Source organism: Theropithecus gelada, chromosome 17 (genome assembly GCF_003255815.1).
Source record: "Theropithecus gelada isolate Dixy chromosome 17, Tgel_1.0, whole genome shotgun sequence".
NCBI classification, from domain to species: Eukaryota; Metazoa; Chordata; class Mammalia; order Primates; family Cercopithecidae; genus Theropithecus; species Theropithecus gelada.
Genome location: NC_037685.1, coordinates 57,415,451 through 57,433,197, shown reverse-complemented (window position 1 = coordinate 57,433,197; position 17,747 = coordinate 57,415,451). Strand labels below are relative to the sequence as shown.

General features: G+C 43.0%; 1 protein-coding gene across 1 annotated transcript in view; it reads right to left on the bottom strand.

The window, feature by feature from the left end:
* Positions 1–17,747, bottom strand: part of ATP8A2 (ATPase phospholipid transporting 8A2) — a 649,217-nt gene that overhangs the window by 619,934 nt on the left and 11,536 nt on the right. The gene's annotated exons all lie outside the window — the stretch shown is intronic.

Sequence of the window (17,747 nt, the reverse complement as noted above, 5' to 3'; positions counted from 1 at the left end):
CTCGCCCACATCTAAGAGTCAGTGTTAAAAACATGAAATTTCCAGCCCCAAAATAGAGTTCGTGAGCGCAAAGATTGGGAACATGAAGATAATAATGCACCCAAGAGCACCCTCATGACTGCAGGCTACCAGGGCTCAAGGGCAGATTAGCCCATGTTCCTACAGGCAAGAGCCAGGACAGAAGCCTGCTGGGATCGAGAAAACAATATCCTAAAATCAAGACCTCAGAAGCAAAAGTTTCCCTCTGACCTTCTTCTGCCCTATTGTCTCTCAGTCCCATTATCCCCCAGGCTAGCCATAAAAACTAGAATCTGTCTTCTTCAAGGCAGGTCATAGAAACTAGAACCCCTTTCCCCACCACCAGCCATAAAACCTAAAAAAGGCACTCAAACTTTTCCTCTTTCTGTGTAAAAACTGGCCATAAAAAAAGTTATCTGACTTACCTTGTTTGACTGTATGTCCTAAGTTCCTTATTGCAGAAAGGATCCTGCTCCACACCAAGAAGGAAGATAGGCTCCTTCAAGAGGCCGAGAAGAATCTAGACAGACAGGCCTTGCTGGGTTTCCCCACTCAGTCTATTAACAGTGGATCAGGGCCCGGTGCGGTGGCTCACACCTGTAATCTCAGCACTTTGGGAGGCCAAGGCAGGCAGACCACGAGGTCAGGAGATCAAGACCATCCTGGCCAACATGGTGAAACCCCCTCTCTACTAAAAATAAAAAAGTTAGCTGGGCGTGGTGATGTGCACCTGTAGTCCCAGCTACTCAGGAAGCTGAGGCAGGAAAATCTCTTGAACCCGGGAGCTGGAGGTAGCAGTGAGCTGAGATTATGCCACTGCACTCCAGCCTAGAGACAGAGTGAGACTCCTCTAAGAAAAAAGAAAAAGAAAAAGAAAGAAAAATTGGATCAGCCAGACACAGTGGCTCGTGCCTGTAATTCTAGCACTTTTGAAGACTGAGGCAGAGCAATCACTTGAGACCAGGGGTTTGAGACATCCCTGAGCAACATAGCAAGATCCCATCTCTACAAAAAAATTCGAAACTTAGCCAAGCATGGTGGCACATGCCTGTAGTTCTAGCTACTCAGTAGACTGGGTTGGGAGGATCATTTGAGGCCAGGAGTTCAAAGCTGCAGTGAGCTATGACTGGCCCTTTCTGTCCAATCATCTCTCTCCCTGGCTCTCCATACTTCGTTAAACCTAAGCATAAAAATGGACAATTTTCCCATATCTTTTGGTCTTTATTCTGAAGGCTCCCATGTATACATTAATAAATGTGTATGCCTTTTCTCTAAGTAATCTGCCTTTTCTGGGTAGATTTTTCAGCAAACTTTCAGAGGATGAAGGGAAAGCTTTCCCTTGACCCCTACAAGCCACAAAACTGAAGGTGAGGATGACAAGCAGAGTCTCAAGGCCTTTTTAAAAAAGACAGAAGCCCCCTCAGGCCCAAGACAAGATCTCTGGCTTTGGTAACTAAGTGGACACATTGCAGATGGACCAGCAGCCTACTGAGGGACGACCAGAAGAATGCCAATAGTGGGTGAAAAACCCTGCCCCTCTACCATCCTAAGTTCAGCAGCGAGGGCCCTGCTAATCAAACTGACAAAAGACAAATGAAGAGAAACAAAGACATGCACATTTGATTTGATGGTCATCATTTTAGGAAGACACAGAGTCTTTGTATGTATATGTAGAGAGAGACCCAAAGAAGTACGTAGGCTACAGAGCTTACATACCATTTCAACAAAGAATGATAAATTGTGAAGCTGTAACAACACAAAGGAAAAGGGAAGGTTTCTAAGGGCAGCAAATTGTGGGAGAGTAAATATTGTGGGGAAATTAATGGAAGATAAGGCTGCTTTAGTAAGGCTTGTCATGCAGGCTCCACTCAGTGCTCTGGGCTGATAAGACTCTAGTCATCTCAGGTGAACAAGAGTTGTTTTGTTCTTTCTGGTATGGGAGAGGGAGACACTTTTGCAAATGGAAATTTATGTTCTGCTTTTAGCCAGATAGGGGAAGGACAGTAAGCTTTTCTTTTTCTTTCTGCATCTGATGTTTCTTCAATGCCTTCAGCTCAAAATAACCCTTAGCCCAAAAGGCATATTTCAGGGTGACATATTATGGTCCCCTTCACAGGCCTGGCAAGCCTAGATCTGACCTATGTCATCAGCCTGGCCAGCAATTGGTCTCTGCCACCTCCTGCTTTGTCTTTATCTTCCTCTTCTGATTGGCTGCCCCTCAGGCTCAGGGGCACAACCTGGATTCAGCCTGCCACATCCTGGTTAGACTTGGAGTTTTATTTTGTCTTGGTTTTCGGTTTGCTTCTTTTATTTTGTTTTCTATTGTTAAGTAAAACACAGATACCAAAAATTACACAAAGCAAGTTTATGTCTTTTTTTTTTTTTTTTTTTTTTTGAGATGGAGTCTCGCTCTGTCGCCCAGGCTAGAGTGCAGTGGCCAGATCTCAGCTCACTGCAAGCTCCGCCTCCCGGGTTTACGCCATTCTCCTGCCTCAACCTCCCGAGTAGCTGGGACTACAGGCGTCCGCCACCTCGCCCGGCTAGTTTTTTGTATTTTTTTTAGTAGAGACGGGGTTTCACCATGTTAGCCAGGATGGTCTCGATCTCCTGACCTCGTGATCCGCCCATCTCGGCCTCCCAAAGTGCTGGGATTACAGGCTTGAGCCACTGTGCCCGGCCACAAGTTTATGTCTTAATGAATTATCCTGACCAACATCTCTGTTGATGCCTGCCTGAGCCCAACTTCCCTGCATCACTGCTAGCCAGTAATGAGCTCTCCTCCCACTAGACTACCCCCAGCTCACTCTCAGCCTACCAATGGCCAGAACAGGCAAACACGTCTAATCACACTATAGAGAACAAGGCAAGCTCATCTACAGCCTGTAAACTCCACCTAAAATACTGAAACCATCCATCAGAATCTTTACAACCTGTTTTAAAGATGCACTTACAAGGTATAACAGTTATAGTGATCATTCACTTCATTTTTTGATAACAACCAAGACAATAAAAACAGTACTTACAGAATAACTATCAAAAGCTAGGCAGTTTGCAGACTGTCTAGTTCCTCTCATTAATCCTAATATTCCTGTTTTATAGGTTACTACACTGAGTCTTGGAGAAGTCTCAGAGTTTTCCCAAGATCTCATGATCAGTGTTTAAGATTCAGCCTGAGTCTACCTGATGCAGAACTCTGGACCCTTCTCAGCTAACCCCACTGTCATGTCCGATTGTCAATAAATGTGTTCTGAGCATGTGTCATAGTCAAGGCATGCACAACATAAAATGAACCTCAGATTCTTAAGATGCTGAAAGTTATATAGAGGAGTTTAAAAGTATGTAAATAGGGGCCGGGTGCAGTGGCTCATGCCTGTAATCCCAGCACTTTGAGAGGCCGAGGCAGGCAGATCACCTGAGGTCAGGAGTTCAAGACTAGCCTGGCCAACATGGTGCAACCCCATCTCTACTAAAAATACAAAAGTTAGCTGGGCATGATGGTGCGCGCCTGTAATCCCAGCTACTCAAGAGGCTGAGGCAGGAGAATCACTTGAACCCAGGAGGCGGAGGTTGCAGTGAGCTGAGACTGCACCACTGCTCTCCAGCCTCGGTGACAAAGTGAGACTCCATCTCAAAAAACAAACAAAAATGTATGCAAATAGGTTGGGCACGGTGGCTCACACTTGTAATCCCAGTACTTTGGGAGGCTGAGGTGGGAGGATCACTGAAGGCCAGGAGTCTGAAATTAGCCCCGGGCAACATAGTGAGATCCCATCTCTACAAAAAATAAAAGATAATTAGGCAAGCATGGTGGCACGCACCTGTAGCCCCAGATACTCAGGAGGCTGAAGCAAGAAGATTGCTTGAGCTTAGGAAGTTGAGGCTGCAATGAGTTATGATCATGCCACTGTACTCCAGCCTGGGTGACAGAGCAAGACTCTGTCTTAAAAAAATAAATAAATAAAAGTATGTAAATAATTTGGGGAAGTTTTAAAAAAAAGGATCCATGAACTAAAAAGCGGTACAGATAAAGTGCCACTACGGCTCAGGGAAAGAAAAGCTTATCAACCTTTATCAGCCATGGAAGGTCCCAGGGAAGAGGGGACATTTGGGTTTGAAAGGCCATGCCAACCTGAAATAATCAAAAGGATCAGAATCCAGTTCATTTTTGTTTTTTGGGTTTTTTTGTAGAGCTGAGGCTTCACTGTTTTGCCCAGTGTGGTCTGAAACTCCTGACTTGAAACAATCCTCCTGCCTCAGCCTCCCAAGTCACTGGAACTACAAGTATGAGCCACCACGCCCAGCTTAGAATCCAGTTTTTAAAAGTTTATCCAAGCAATAAGTTGTAAACTGGCATCCTAGAAACATGTGCTCCAGAGAAATGGAGTCAGTGCTCTGAAGGTCGAAGTTAAGGTCTTGTTTATGTAAGAAGAAAACAAAGAAATTTAACAGGATTACAACATTTTCTATAAAAGGCTAGTGTTTGAGTTGCAATAATTTAATTGGTTACAGTTTGTTTTCTTTTCTGAAAGCCTTTTTATTTCCTTTCTAATTTATTCAACGCAGAATTTCATATCCAGCCAAACTAAGCTTCATAACTGAAGGAGAAATGAAATCCTTTACAGTCAAGCAAATGCTGAGAGATTTTGTCAGCACCAGGCCTGCCTTACAAGAGCTCCTGCAGGAAGCACTAAACATGGAAAGGAACAACTGGTACCAGCCACTGCAAAAACATGCCACATTGCAAAGACCATCGATGCTAGGAAGAAACTGCATCAACTAATGAGCAAAATAACTAGCTAACATCGTAATGACAGGATCAAATTCACACATAACAATATTAACCTTAAATGCAGAGACATGTGAGACAGGTCTCCCGAATAGGCTCAAAATAAAGGGATGGAGGAAGATCTACCAAGCAAATGGAAAACAATAAAAGGCAGGGGTTGCAATCCTAGTCTCTGATGAGACAGACTTTAAACCAATAAAAATCAAAAAAGACAAAGAAGGCCATTACATAATGGAAAAGGAATCAATTCAACAAGAAGAGCTAACTATCCTAAATATATATGCACCCAATACAGGAGACCCAGATTCATAAAACAAGTCCTTAGAGACGTACAAAGAGATTTAGACTCCCACACAATAATAATGGGAGACTTTAACACCCCACTGTCAACATTAGACAGATCAATGAGACAGAAAGTTAAAAAGGATATCCAGAAATTGAACTCAGCTCTCCACCAAGCACACCTAATAGACATCTACAGAACTCGCCACCCCAAATCAACACAATATACATTCTTCTCAGCACCACATCACACTTATTCCAAAACTGACCACATAGTTGGAAGTTAAGCATTCCTCAGCAAATGTAAATATCAGCAAATGTAAAAGAACAGAAATTATAACAAACTGTCTCTCAGACCACAGTGCAATCAAACTAGAACTCAGGATTAAGAAACTCACTCAAGGCCGGGCGCGGTGGCTCAAGCCTGTAATCCCAGCACTTTGGGAGGCCGAGACGGGCGGATCACGAGGTCAGGAGATCGAGACCATCCTGGCTAACACTGTGAAACCCCGTCTCTACTAAAAAAAATACAAAAAACTAGCTGGGCGTGGTGGCGTGCGCCTGTAGTCCCAGCTACTCGGGAGACTGAGGCAGGAGAATGGCGTGAACCCGGGAGGCGGAGCTTGCAGTGAGCTGAGATCTGGCCACTGCACTCTAGCCTGGGCGACAGAGCGAGACTCCATCTCAAAAAAAAAAAAAAAAAAGAAACTCACTCAAAACCACTCAACTACATGGAAACTGAATAAACCTGCTCCTGAATGACTACGGCACATAACGAAATGAAGGCAGAAATAAAGATGTTCTTTGAAACCAATGAGAACAAAGATACAACATACCAGAATCTATGGGACACATTTAAAGCAGTATGTAGAGGGAAATTTATAGCACTAAATGCCCACAAGAGAAAGCAGGAAAGATCTCAAATTGACACCCTAACATCACAATTAAAAGAACTAGAGAAGCAAGAGCAAACACATTCAAAAGCTAGCAGAAGGCAAGAAATAACTAAGATCACAGCAGAACTGAAGGAGATAGAGAGACAAAAAACCCTTCAAAAAAATCGATGAATCCAGGAGCTTGTTTTTTGAAAAGATCAACAAAATTGATAGACTGCTAGCAAGACTAATAAAGAAGAAAAGAGAGAAGAACCAAACAGATGCAAGAAAAAACAATAAAGGGGATATCACCACCAATCCCACAGAAATACAAATTACCATCTGAGAATACTTTAAACACCTCTATGCAAATAAACTAGAAAATCTGGAAGAAATGGATAAATTCCTGGACACATACACCCTCCCAAGACTAAGCCAGGAAGAAGCTGAATCCCTGAATAGACCAATAACGGGCTCTGAAATTGAGGCAATGATTAATAGCCTACCAACCAAAAAAAGTCCAGGACCAGATGGATTCACAGCTGAATTCTACCAGAGGTACAAGGAGGAACTGGTACCATTCCTTCTGAAACTATTCCTATCAATAGAAAAAGAGGGAATCCTCCCTAACTCATTTTATGAGGCCAACATCATCCTGATACCAAAGCCTGGCAGAGACACAACAAAAAAAGAGAATTTTAGACCAATATCCCTGATGAACATTGATGCAAAAATCCTCAATAAAATACTGGCAAACCGAATCCAGCAGCACATCAAAAAGCTTATCCACCATGATCAAATGGGCTTCATCCCTGGGATGCAAGGCTGGTTCAACATACGCAAATCAATAAATGTAATCCAGCATATAAACAGAACCAAAGACAAAAACCACATGATTATCTCAATAGATGCAGAAAAGGCCTTTGACAAAATTCAACAGCCCTTCATGCTAAAAACTCTCAATAAACTAGGTATTGATGGGACATATCTCAAAATAATAAGAGCTATTTATGACAAACCCACAGCCAATATCATACTGAATGGGCAAAAACTGGAAGCATTCCCTTTGAAAACTGGCACAAGACACAGATGCCTTCTCTTACCACTCCTATTCAACATAGCATTGGAAGTTCTGGCCAGGGCAATCAGGCAGGAGAAAGAAATAAAGGGTATTCAATTAGGAAAAGAGGAAGTCAAATTGTCCCTGCTTGCAGGTGACATGATTGTATATTTAGAAAACCCCATCATCTCAGCCCAAAATCTCCTTAAGCTGATAAGCAACTTCATCAAAGTCTCAGGATGCAAAACTGATGTGCAAAAATCACAAGCATTCTTATACACCAATAACAGACAAACAGAGAGCCAAATCATGAGTGAACTCCCATTCACAATTGCTTCAAAGAGAATAAAATACCTAGGAATCCAACTTACAAGGGATGTAAAAGAACTCTTCAAGGAGAACTACAAAATACTGCTCAATGAAATAAAAGAAGACACAAACAAATGGAAGAACATTCCATGTTCATGGAGAGGAAGAATCAATATCGTGAAAATGGCCATACTGCCCAAGGTAATTTATAGATTCAATGCCATCCCCATCAAGCTACCAATGACTTTCTTCGCAGAATTGGAAAAAACTACTTTAAAGTTCACATGGAACCAAAAAATTGCCGGCATTGCCAAGACCATCCTAAGCAAAAAGAACAAAGCTAGAGGCATCACGCTACCTGACTTCAAACTATACTACAAGGCTACAGTAACCAAAACAGCATGGTACTGGTACCAAAACAGAGATATAGACCAATGGAACAGAACAGAGACCTCAGAAATAATACCACACATCTACAACCATCTGATCTTCAACAAACCTGACAAAAACAAGAAATGGGGAAAGGATTCCCTATTTAACAAATGATGCTGGGAAAACTGGCTAGCCATACGTAGAAAGCTGAAACTGGATCCCTTCATTACACCTTATACAAAAATTAATTCAAGATGGATTAAGGACTTAAATGTTAGACCTAAAACCATAAAAAGCTTAGAAGAAAACCTAGGCAATACCATTCAGGACATAGGCATAGGCAAGGACTTCATGTCTAAAACACCAAAAGCAATGGCAACAAAAGCCAAAATTGACAAATGGGATCCAATTAAACTAAAGAGCTTCTGCACAGCAAAAGAAACTACCATCAGAGTGAATAGGCAACCTACAGAATGGGAGAAAATTTTTGCAATCGACTCATCTGACATAGGGCTAATATCCAGAATTTACAAAGAACTCAAACAAACTTACAAGAAAAAAACAAACAACCCCATCAAAAAGTGGGTGAAGGATATGAATAGACAATTCTCAAAAGAAGACATTTATGCAGCCAACAGATACACGAAAAAATGCTCATCATCACTGGCCATCAGAGAAATGCCAACCAAAATCACAATGAGATACCATCTCACACCAGTTAGAATGGTGATCATTAAAAAGTCAGGAAACAACAGGTGCTGGAGAGGATGTGGAGAAATTGGAACACTTTTACACTGTTGGTGGGACTGTAAAGTAGTTCAACCATTGTGGAAGACAGTGTGGCAATTCCTCAAGGATCTAGAACTAGAAATACCATTTGACCCAGCCATCCCATTACCGGGTATATACCCAAAGGATTATAAATCATGTTGCTATAAAGACACATGCACACGTATGTTTATTACGGCACTATTCACAACAGCAGAGACTTGGAACCAACCCAAATGTCCATCAATGATAGACTGGATTAAGAAAATGTGGCACATATACACCATGGAATACTATGCAGCCATAAAAATGGATGAGTTCATGTACTTTGTAGGGACATGGATGAAGCTGGAAACCATCATTCTCAGCAAACTATTGCAAGGACAAAAAACCAAACACCACAAGTTCTCACTCATAGGTGGGAATTGAACAATGAGAACACTTGGACACAGGAAGGGGAACATCACACACCGGGGCCTGTCGTGGGGTGGGGGGATGGGGAAGGGATAGCATTAGGAGATATACATAACGTAAATGATGAGTTAATGGGTGCAGCACACCAACATGGCAAATGTATACATATGTAACAAACTTGCATGTTGTGCACATGTACCCTAGAACTTAAAGTATTAAAAAAAATTAACAACAACAAAAAATAAAAAAGAAAAGAATGTATTTAACATTCCCATCTTAGACTGTGTGACACTCACGAAGTCTGTGTGAGGGAGCAAAGAGGGAAGTTAATTTTATGATGAAGACGGACAGTGGAGAGGGAAGACGTCTTCCCTGAGACTGTTCAGTCATTTACAGCATTTTACAAAACAACGTAGGTAAGGAAGAAGGCCAATCTATAATCAGAGAAACTAAGGTTACAGCTCCTAGGTGACAACTGCCTGTCACATGACTCAGGTCCCATAATCACATTCCCTTAAGGGTCAAAATAATTGAAAGTTTCAACAGCTTAGACTTTCAATTACTTATTTTCAAAGACATGTGCTGATGTGCAAAGGAAAGGTACAGTATGCACTAAAGAAACAGAATGTTCTTCTGACTAGTGCATCAGGCACTTGGGTGGTGCCCACTACCCATTGCCGTGTGTGAGGTCAGTCCCTGAGAGCTGCTGCTGACCGGGGTGGGCTGAGCTCACTGCACTATCACACTGCACCAGCTCAGCACCAAACAAGTAGACCCAGCGACGAAGTGGCTGCCTCTGCCCATCCACCTCGGCAATGGAATCTGATCGTTTTATTTTTATATTCATGCATTTATATCGAAGTGTGATAGATGCCTGTTGGCATTTTCCAAATCGGTTTTTCAACCGCGTATTCTCGATGAGGAAAATGTAACTGTTCCATGCTGCCATTTTCCCTGAGCCCTCCATCCACTCAAGACTGCCTGTTCAAGGATCCCCACTGTGGTCTTCCTTCTGTACAGCCTCTGTATGGCCTCCTGTAAGGGAACAAACGTCAGCATCCATACACGTAGGTTTCTTTCTTTTCCAAAGGCCAAAACTAAGCCACAGTGCTGCAGTTTCAGCTATTTTTTGTACTTGTTGAACTCTTATGATATTCAAGGCACTGAAGTAGATGGCAAGGCGAGCTTCCTAGCCCCAAGGACACACACGGAGAGTAAAACAATGATGCAAAGCAGTGTACGGTAACTGTTACTAGCTTCACCTTTCTTGCTGTTTCCCCCAGTAGATTCCTAAGAACTTCCTGGGGGCAGGTATTATGATTTTTATTTATTTATTTATTTATTTATTTATTTATTTATTTATTTATTTTGAGACGGAGTCTCGCTCTGTGGCCCGGGCTGGAGTGAGCGGCGCCATCTTGGTTCACTGCAAGCTCCGCCTCCCGGGTTCCCACCATTCTCCTGCCTCAGCCTCCCGAGTAGCTGGGACTACAGGCGCCGCCACCACGCCCGGCTGATTTTTTGTATTTTTTAGTAGAGACGGGGTTTCACCGGGTTAGCCAGGATGGTCTCGATCTCCTGACCTCGTGATCCGCCCGCCTTGGCCTCCCAAAGTGCTGGGATTACAGGCATGAGCCACCGCGCCCGGCCGGATTATGATTTTTAACTTGTTTAACCTGTTCGTGAGTCAGCGCCTGGCATGTTGGAGACCTGAAACAAAGGTCGTTAAATGAAGGACAAATAAAATAAATAGATGATGAAAGAATGGGTGGATCAATGATGGATGGATGGACAGATGAATAGATGGGTGAAGAATGGACGGATGATAGAAATTCAGAGTAGGGAGCATTTACTGCAGGTTGAAGTATGAAGGAGGAGATAAGGCTTGAGCTGGATTCATTTATAATAAAAATGCAGATAACACCTCATACCCAGGAGTCGTCTTGTCTGATTTACTGATTCTTCCCAGAAGCAGGATGCGATACATCTCAGTGACTCATTCTATTCGCCGTATGCCATTTTACCTCCAATTATCCCATTTCCCCTCTCTCCTGACCATTTAAATCTACTGTCCTTTGAAACTTAGCTCAAAGAAGCAGGGAAACTAATGAACAAACTGCAGTCCATCCCTATAATAATAGAACACGACTCAGTAATACTAAGGAATGAAACCACTGAGACATGTGGCAACATGGATGAATTTTTTTTTTTTTTGAGACGGAGTCTCGCTCTCGCCCAGGCTGGAGTGCAGTGGTACGATCTCAGCTCACTGCAACCTCTGCCTCCCAGGTTCAAAAAATTATCCTGCCTCAGCCTCCTGAGTAGCTGGATTCAGGTGGGTACCACCACTCCCAGCTAATTTTTGTATTTTTAGTAGAGACAGGGTTTCACCATGATGGCCAGGTTGGTCTCCAACTCCTGACCTCAAATGATCCACCCGGCTTAGCCTTTCAAAATGCTGGGATTACAGGCATGAGCCACCACGCCTGGTCAGATGAATCTTAAAAGCAGTATGTAAGTGAAAGAAGCCAAAGAAGACTGCACTCTGGATAATTCCATTTGTATGACATTCTGGGAAAGACAAAACTACGGAGTCAGAAATCAGATCAGTGGTTAATGGGGGCTGGGAGAGGGGAAGGGAACTGAGTACAAAGGGACAGGGGAGAACTTTAGGGGTGATGGAAAATCCCTATCTTGACTGTACACAGCTGTGTTTTTGTCAAAGTCATCAAGCCACGTTATACACCCATACACTATGCATACTTTACACCCCAAAAGGGCACATTTCACTGTGTGTAAATTATACCTTAATAACCTTGACTTTTTAAAAGGCAAAAAAAATGGGCTGGGCACAGTGGCTCACGCCTGTAATCCCAGCACTTTGGGAGGCCAAGGTGGGTGAATCACTTGAGGTCAGGAGTTCAAGACCAGCCTGGCCAACATGGTGAAACCTCATCTGTACTAAAAATACAAAAATTAACTGGGCGTGATGGCACATGCCTGTAATTCCAGCTATTCAGGAGGCTGAGGCAGGAGAATCACTTAAACCTGGGAGGTGGAAGTTGCAGTGAGCTGAGATCACACCACTGCACTCCAACCTGGGAGACAGAGCGAGACTCCGTCTCAAAACAAAACAAAACAAAAGGCAAAAAATTGAAACCTAACTTGTGTCCTCTTCCTAAAAGTTTACCATGACCACTCTTTGCTTCAAGTGTTCACTTATCCTCACAACTCCTTTAGCAATTAATTATGCCTTGTGAGCATCTCTTCCAGTATTGTCTTGGACATCGCCTACTTTTTACTATTTCCTTTCTACATGTCCAGGTCTTCTCTCCCCAATCAGATGGTAAAAGCCTTGGAAACAGGAACTATGCAGTATTATGCGTCCTTCATCCACAACTATGAATCCAGGTCACTGACTGACACATTAGACACAAGAGATGTTCAACAAATATTTGTTGATTTGAGGAAAAAGCAGGTAAGAGAAGCTACTCGGTGTACTTCTTCATTCCAAAGTTGAATTTGATGAACAGGCTCCCAAATGCGTTTCCGCATTAATTACCAAACACAACTTTTCTCAATGCCTCTCAGGTTGTCTAAGTCAATCAGTCGTACATTTCACCCTCAGTGCTCTAGTTCATTTGTCCCTGACTAAAAGAAGAGGCTGAAGATTTCCAAGTAACCCTAGACCAGTTTAGCACACCTCCCAGAGAGTGCTTGGACTGAGCCAGTGCTGATGCCGCCTTTTTCAACCTATTGTCTTATTTCCTTGGCTGACAATTACTGGCCTCATTAAGTCTAGAGTTTTAGTATTTTAGGGGGAAAACATGACCAAAATAATTATTATACTCAACAAAATCATATTCTACTTTAATATTACAAAAACCCAACAATTTCTATTTGATTCTCCTTACATCTAAAATGCTGGGGTTTCCTATTTCCAAACTTGCCTATTTTCAATTCCTGGAAGTAAAACAGTGGCTACTTCCAGCCTTGGATTCCCCCATATTTCACTGAGTGCCACTATTTTGACTAAGTTCTTGTTTGTCTTATCACAACCTTATAGCAGGTAATTTAATAGTGATGAGTCTCCTATTGGGTGCGGGCAGTTGGTGCTACACTCACTGAATCCCCCTGCTGTAGAGCTGCATTTCTTCCACATCACAGAGCTTTGCCCAAGACCCTTTCATTGGATTCTCATTGGCTTTCTCTTCCCTGGTGAATCTATTTTCCATCAAACAGGTGGAGACATCGTTTCCTTCAGCATGTGTTTCATGCACACCTGCCCTCACCCCAACTTCCCCTCATGCCCATTGCTGGCCGTGTCACTGCTCCTGTGTTCGGCTCACTCCTGAGACAAGCTCTCCTGACCACAGGAACTGGGGACTGTGCTGAAGTGTCCTTGACGTGTCCCCCAGGAGCCAGCTTTCTTCTTTTCACTTCCTTTATCCCTTCCTTCCTTCTTTCTTTCCTCCTTCTTTCTCTCCTTCCCTCCTTTCCTTTCTTAATTCTGACACTAAATAAGATAACACAACAATATCTCAACCAAAACAGCACTCGCCATAAAAATAACTGAAAACACTAGTAAAGATTTTTTTTTTTTGGAAATGGAGTCTTGCTCTGTTGCCCAGGCTGGAGTACAGTGGCACGATATTGGCTCACCACAGTCTCTGCCTCCCAGGCTCAAGCGAATCTCCTGCCTCAGCCTCCCAAGTAGCTGGGATTACAGGCATGCATCACCACGCCTGGCTAATCTTGTATTTTTAGTAGAGACGGGGTTTCACCAAGTTGTCCAGGCTGGTCCCAAACTCCTGACCTCAGGTAATCCACCCACCCCCGCCTCCCAAAGTGCTGGGATTACAGGCACGAGCCACCACGCCCGGCCTAATAAAGTGATTTTAATCAATATATAGAAACATTTACAGATTAAAGAACGAAACCCCTATCTTTAAACTTTTAAGTTTAAACACCTATCAAAAACTCTGAAAATTATAAAATTCTTCAGGTTTTAGAAAATTACAGCTCTAAATAATGTTTCAGCCAATTCAATTGTTCTCCTCTTTCTCTAGGTGCGCCTTGAAGTAAGTTGATAAATGGGTTTGTCATTTATGCCCATTTTAGTGACTGGTGAGGTCGCTAAGGCAATGAAGCTGTGCACATCCCAACCGTTGAAGTGCACCACCATTAAACGTGGGCTGTAGCAGGTGAACCCCACCAAGAGCTCAGCCCAACACCCACAACAGTTAGAATGTGCTACAAGAATCTAGACGTGACTAGGACTCAGCCCACCTCAAAGTGACCCACAAAAGCACAAGCAAGTGCTTAGAGATGAATGTGTACAAACACACAAACAGAAAGAAACGTTTCGGGTGTGGAAAAGACAGGTCCATTTAGACCCTGCAGCTCAGACCCATTTGCGCTAGTTAAACTCCGGCTAAAGCATCCAGCCTGAGGCTCGTGGCTGCTCACGGCTGCCCTGGAAATCCTTGATTGCTTTCTAGGCAGAACCACCTCAGCAATGTTTCTCCCGTTATTCACTGTCTTAGTCCCAAGCACAGAATGAGCCAGTTCTCTATATTAACAAGGCTAAAGAAGGGGGAAAATTATCTTCAGAGAAGTCCAGAGAGAAGTGACCGAATCCTGTGTTTTTTAATAAGTAGTTGAACACGAAGAATCCTGTATTGGCAGGATCCACGGACAAGAGGTCCCCAGAAGATGTGTTGTTCTCCGGGGAAATCAAGGCAGAGAAAAAACGCCACCAATAAACTGTTTCAGAATCTGGAATTAATGTGGAGGTCACAGCTTTCATTCTTAGAGAGAAGAGGAAACAGCTATTTGGATTCCAAGGGAAGAACCATTCATCCCTATTAAAGTTCAGACTACCACAGAGCTTAGCATAGTTCACTGAAGTGCAGGTCTGAATGGGTTCCACCTCAGCCTGCCTCCATATTCCTATCAGTGACCAGGGTAGGGGTCCCCGGGGGGGGGGTGGTTAATAGGACCCTACATAATGACTGAGTTCCTCTAAGTTTAACGAAGCACCATCATCACAAAGAAAACTGGTTTTGTTTCTCAGGAACGACTGAATTCTCCCATGCACTCACTGATGTGAGCAGAGTTTTATAATGCTCTTTGAAAATTAAACCCAGCCAGGGGTGGTGGCTCACACCTGTAATCCCAGCACTTTGGGAGGCCGAGGTGGGCAGATTACTTGAAGCCAGGAGTTCAAGACCAGTCTGGCCAACATGGTGAAACCTCGTCCCTACTAAAAATACAAAAATTAGCCAGGCATGGTGGCTCACGCCTGTAATCCCAGCTACTCGGGAGCCTGAGGCAGGAGAATCACTAGAACCCAGGAGGCAGAGGTTGCAGTGAACCGCCGAGGTCGAGCCACTGCACTCCAGCTTGGGCAACAGAGCAAAATCGTCTAAAAAAAAAAAAAAAAAAAGTAAGCCTAAGCCTGGGCAACACAGGGAGACCTCATCTCTACAAAAAATTTTAAAAATTAGCTGGGCATAGTGGTGTGTACCTGTAGTCCCAGCTACTCAAGAGGCTAAGGTGAGAGGATTGCTTGAGCCTGGGACGTGAAGGCTGCAGTGAGCCATGACTGCACCACTGCACTCCAGCCTGGAAACAGAGCAAGACTTTGTCTCACACAAAAACAAAAAAACTTAAGCCCACCAGGGGGATAATTAAACTTTCCAAAGGCATTGTATCCACATGAAATTCAAATTATATGAAGAGAAGTTACCAATCCAGTTATAGACAAAATAAAATGGAAGAGGTTCAGCTCTCTATGCCCCTGGTATATTATTCTGGAAATAATAACAATCTTTTTAAATTATTTCTTTTATATGAATCGGTAACACTTCTTAAGTTTCAGGTAGTGTGAAATGCTTTATATATGTTACCTTGTTCAAGTCTCTCCATAATCCAGTGAAGGAGGTATTACTACTGACATTTTATAGAGGAGGAAAGTGAGGCTGAGCGAATGAGGTAACTTCCCCAAAGACACCCAGCCAGCAAGTGCCAGGATCAAAACATAAAAGCAGGTCTGGCTGGAGTCATCCGGACTATACCCTTGCCTAAAGAAAGGGCTGAATTCAGCCTACACTGCAGCACAAGTCACATGAAATAGCACAGTTCAGTTGGCTTCCCTCCTCCACCAGCATGCAGGCATTTCAGCAAAAGAAAGGAAAGAGCATTGTTTATTCTAGGAGCGGGGAGGGGGGAGGGATGGCATTGGGAGTTATACCTGATGTAAATGACGAGTTGATGGGTGCTGACGAGTGAATGGGTGCAGCACACCACCATGGCACAAGTATACATATGTAACAAACCTGCACGTTGTGCACATGTACCCTAGAACTTAAAGTATAATAAAATAAAATAAAATAAAGAAAGGAAAGAGCAATATAAACTTCTTGCATGGCTAATGTGGTCCCTAACGACACTGGGTTCAGGGTTAAACCACTAAAACACTGGCGCTCTGGACATCAAAAGACTAACTAAAGCCCTTTGGAAAGGGCTTCCCCGCGGTTTATGGAACATGGAGCTGCTTATGTGGAAGAAACACTGAGCAATACAGCTCAGCAAAGCAGCCACTGGTGCGGCCCAACCCGTGGCATGTCCCACCCATCCCTGCACTTGCTCAAGGCAGTGTCACACGGCCCTGCAGCTTTTCACTGCCCCTCCTGGGACTCCTGACTGCCAGGAAACGAGGGTGGGGGTTCTAGAATCATAAGGGATTTAAGATTCATGAACACCAAGAGACAGAAGAGGCAAACAGAACTTAAATAATAAAACAATCAGAAAAAGATTTTAAAATAAGTGTAATTCATAACCTCCAGGAAATGGGTGCATATTCAATACATGAAGCAATACTAGGCTGTTATGAAAAAAGAGTCAGTTAGAAATCTTTCCAAGAAAAAATGTAATTGTTGAAATAAGAACTTAATAGATACTACAAACTGGAGAGGAAAAAACAAAACAACGCAAACCAAAGCTGAAGGGCGAATCACCGAACAAGAAGACAAAGCCAAGAGTTCTTCAAAAATGGGGCCCAAAGAGATTTAAGGAAAATTAAGAAAGCTGGAAGCAAAGACAGAAGTGGCAAGAGCAGTCTAATTCCAGAGTTGCCACCAGAACAGGGAGAATGCACAGGAGGCCACTCTCGAAGATGTGAGACATAAGGACTTCTCCACCAAAAACAAAGACCCGGCGTCAGATTGCAAGATCTTTCCAGTGTTGACCAGACAACAAATGGAATAAAAGAAATACTTAAACCATCGTATTGAAATTTCAGAACATCAAAGATAGATATATCATTAAAAACTAATGAAAACAAAAAAAAAATAGCTAAGCTACAAAGGAACAAGAACCAGATTGATATCTATGCTCATCAGCAAACCTGGGTACGAGTAAGATAATAAAGCAGTGTACCAGAGAAAAAGAATTTTGAATCTAGAATTCCTTAGACAGCAAAACTGTCACTTACTTGTGAAGATGACATGAAAGCATTTTTAGGGACATGAAAAAAATCAGACAGATGGCCACTCACAGATGCTCCCTAAAAGATCCTCAGGGATCTACTCCAGCAATGAGAATGAAACCCAAGGAAGCACAGCTGAGGAAAGAAAGTCACACACACCTGTTACCCAGAGAAAACTAATTACTCTCTGGAACCAACTCAGGTGACTATGACAAGGAAGAAAGTAGGGGAGAGTCAGGGGTAGGGAGTAAAACCGTGCCAAGGTTTTTGCCTTCTTTTTGTTTGGAGAGGGTCTCTGTGGAGAGGAAAAAGATATATATATACTAATTAACTCTAGCCATTGCTAGGGACAGAGTAAGTAAACACTATATG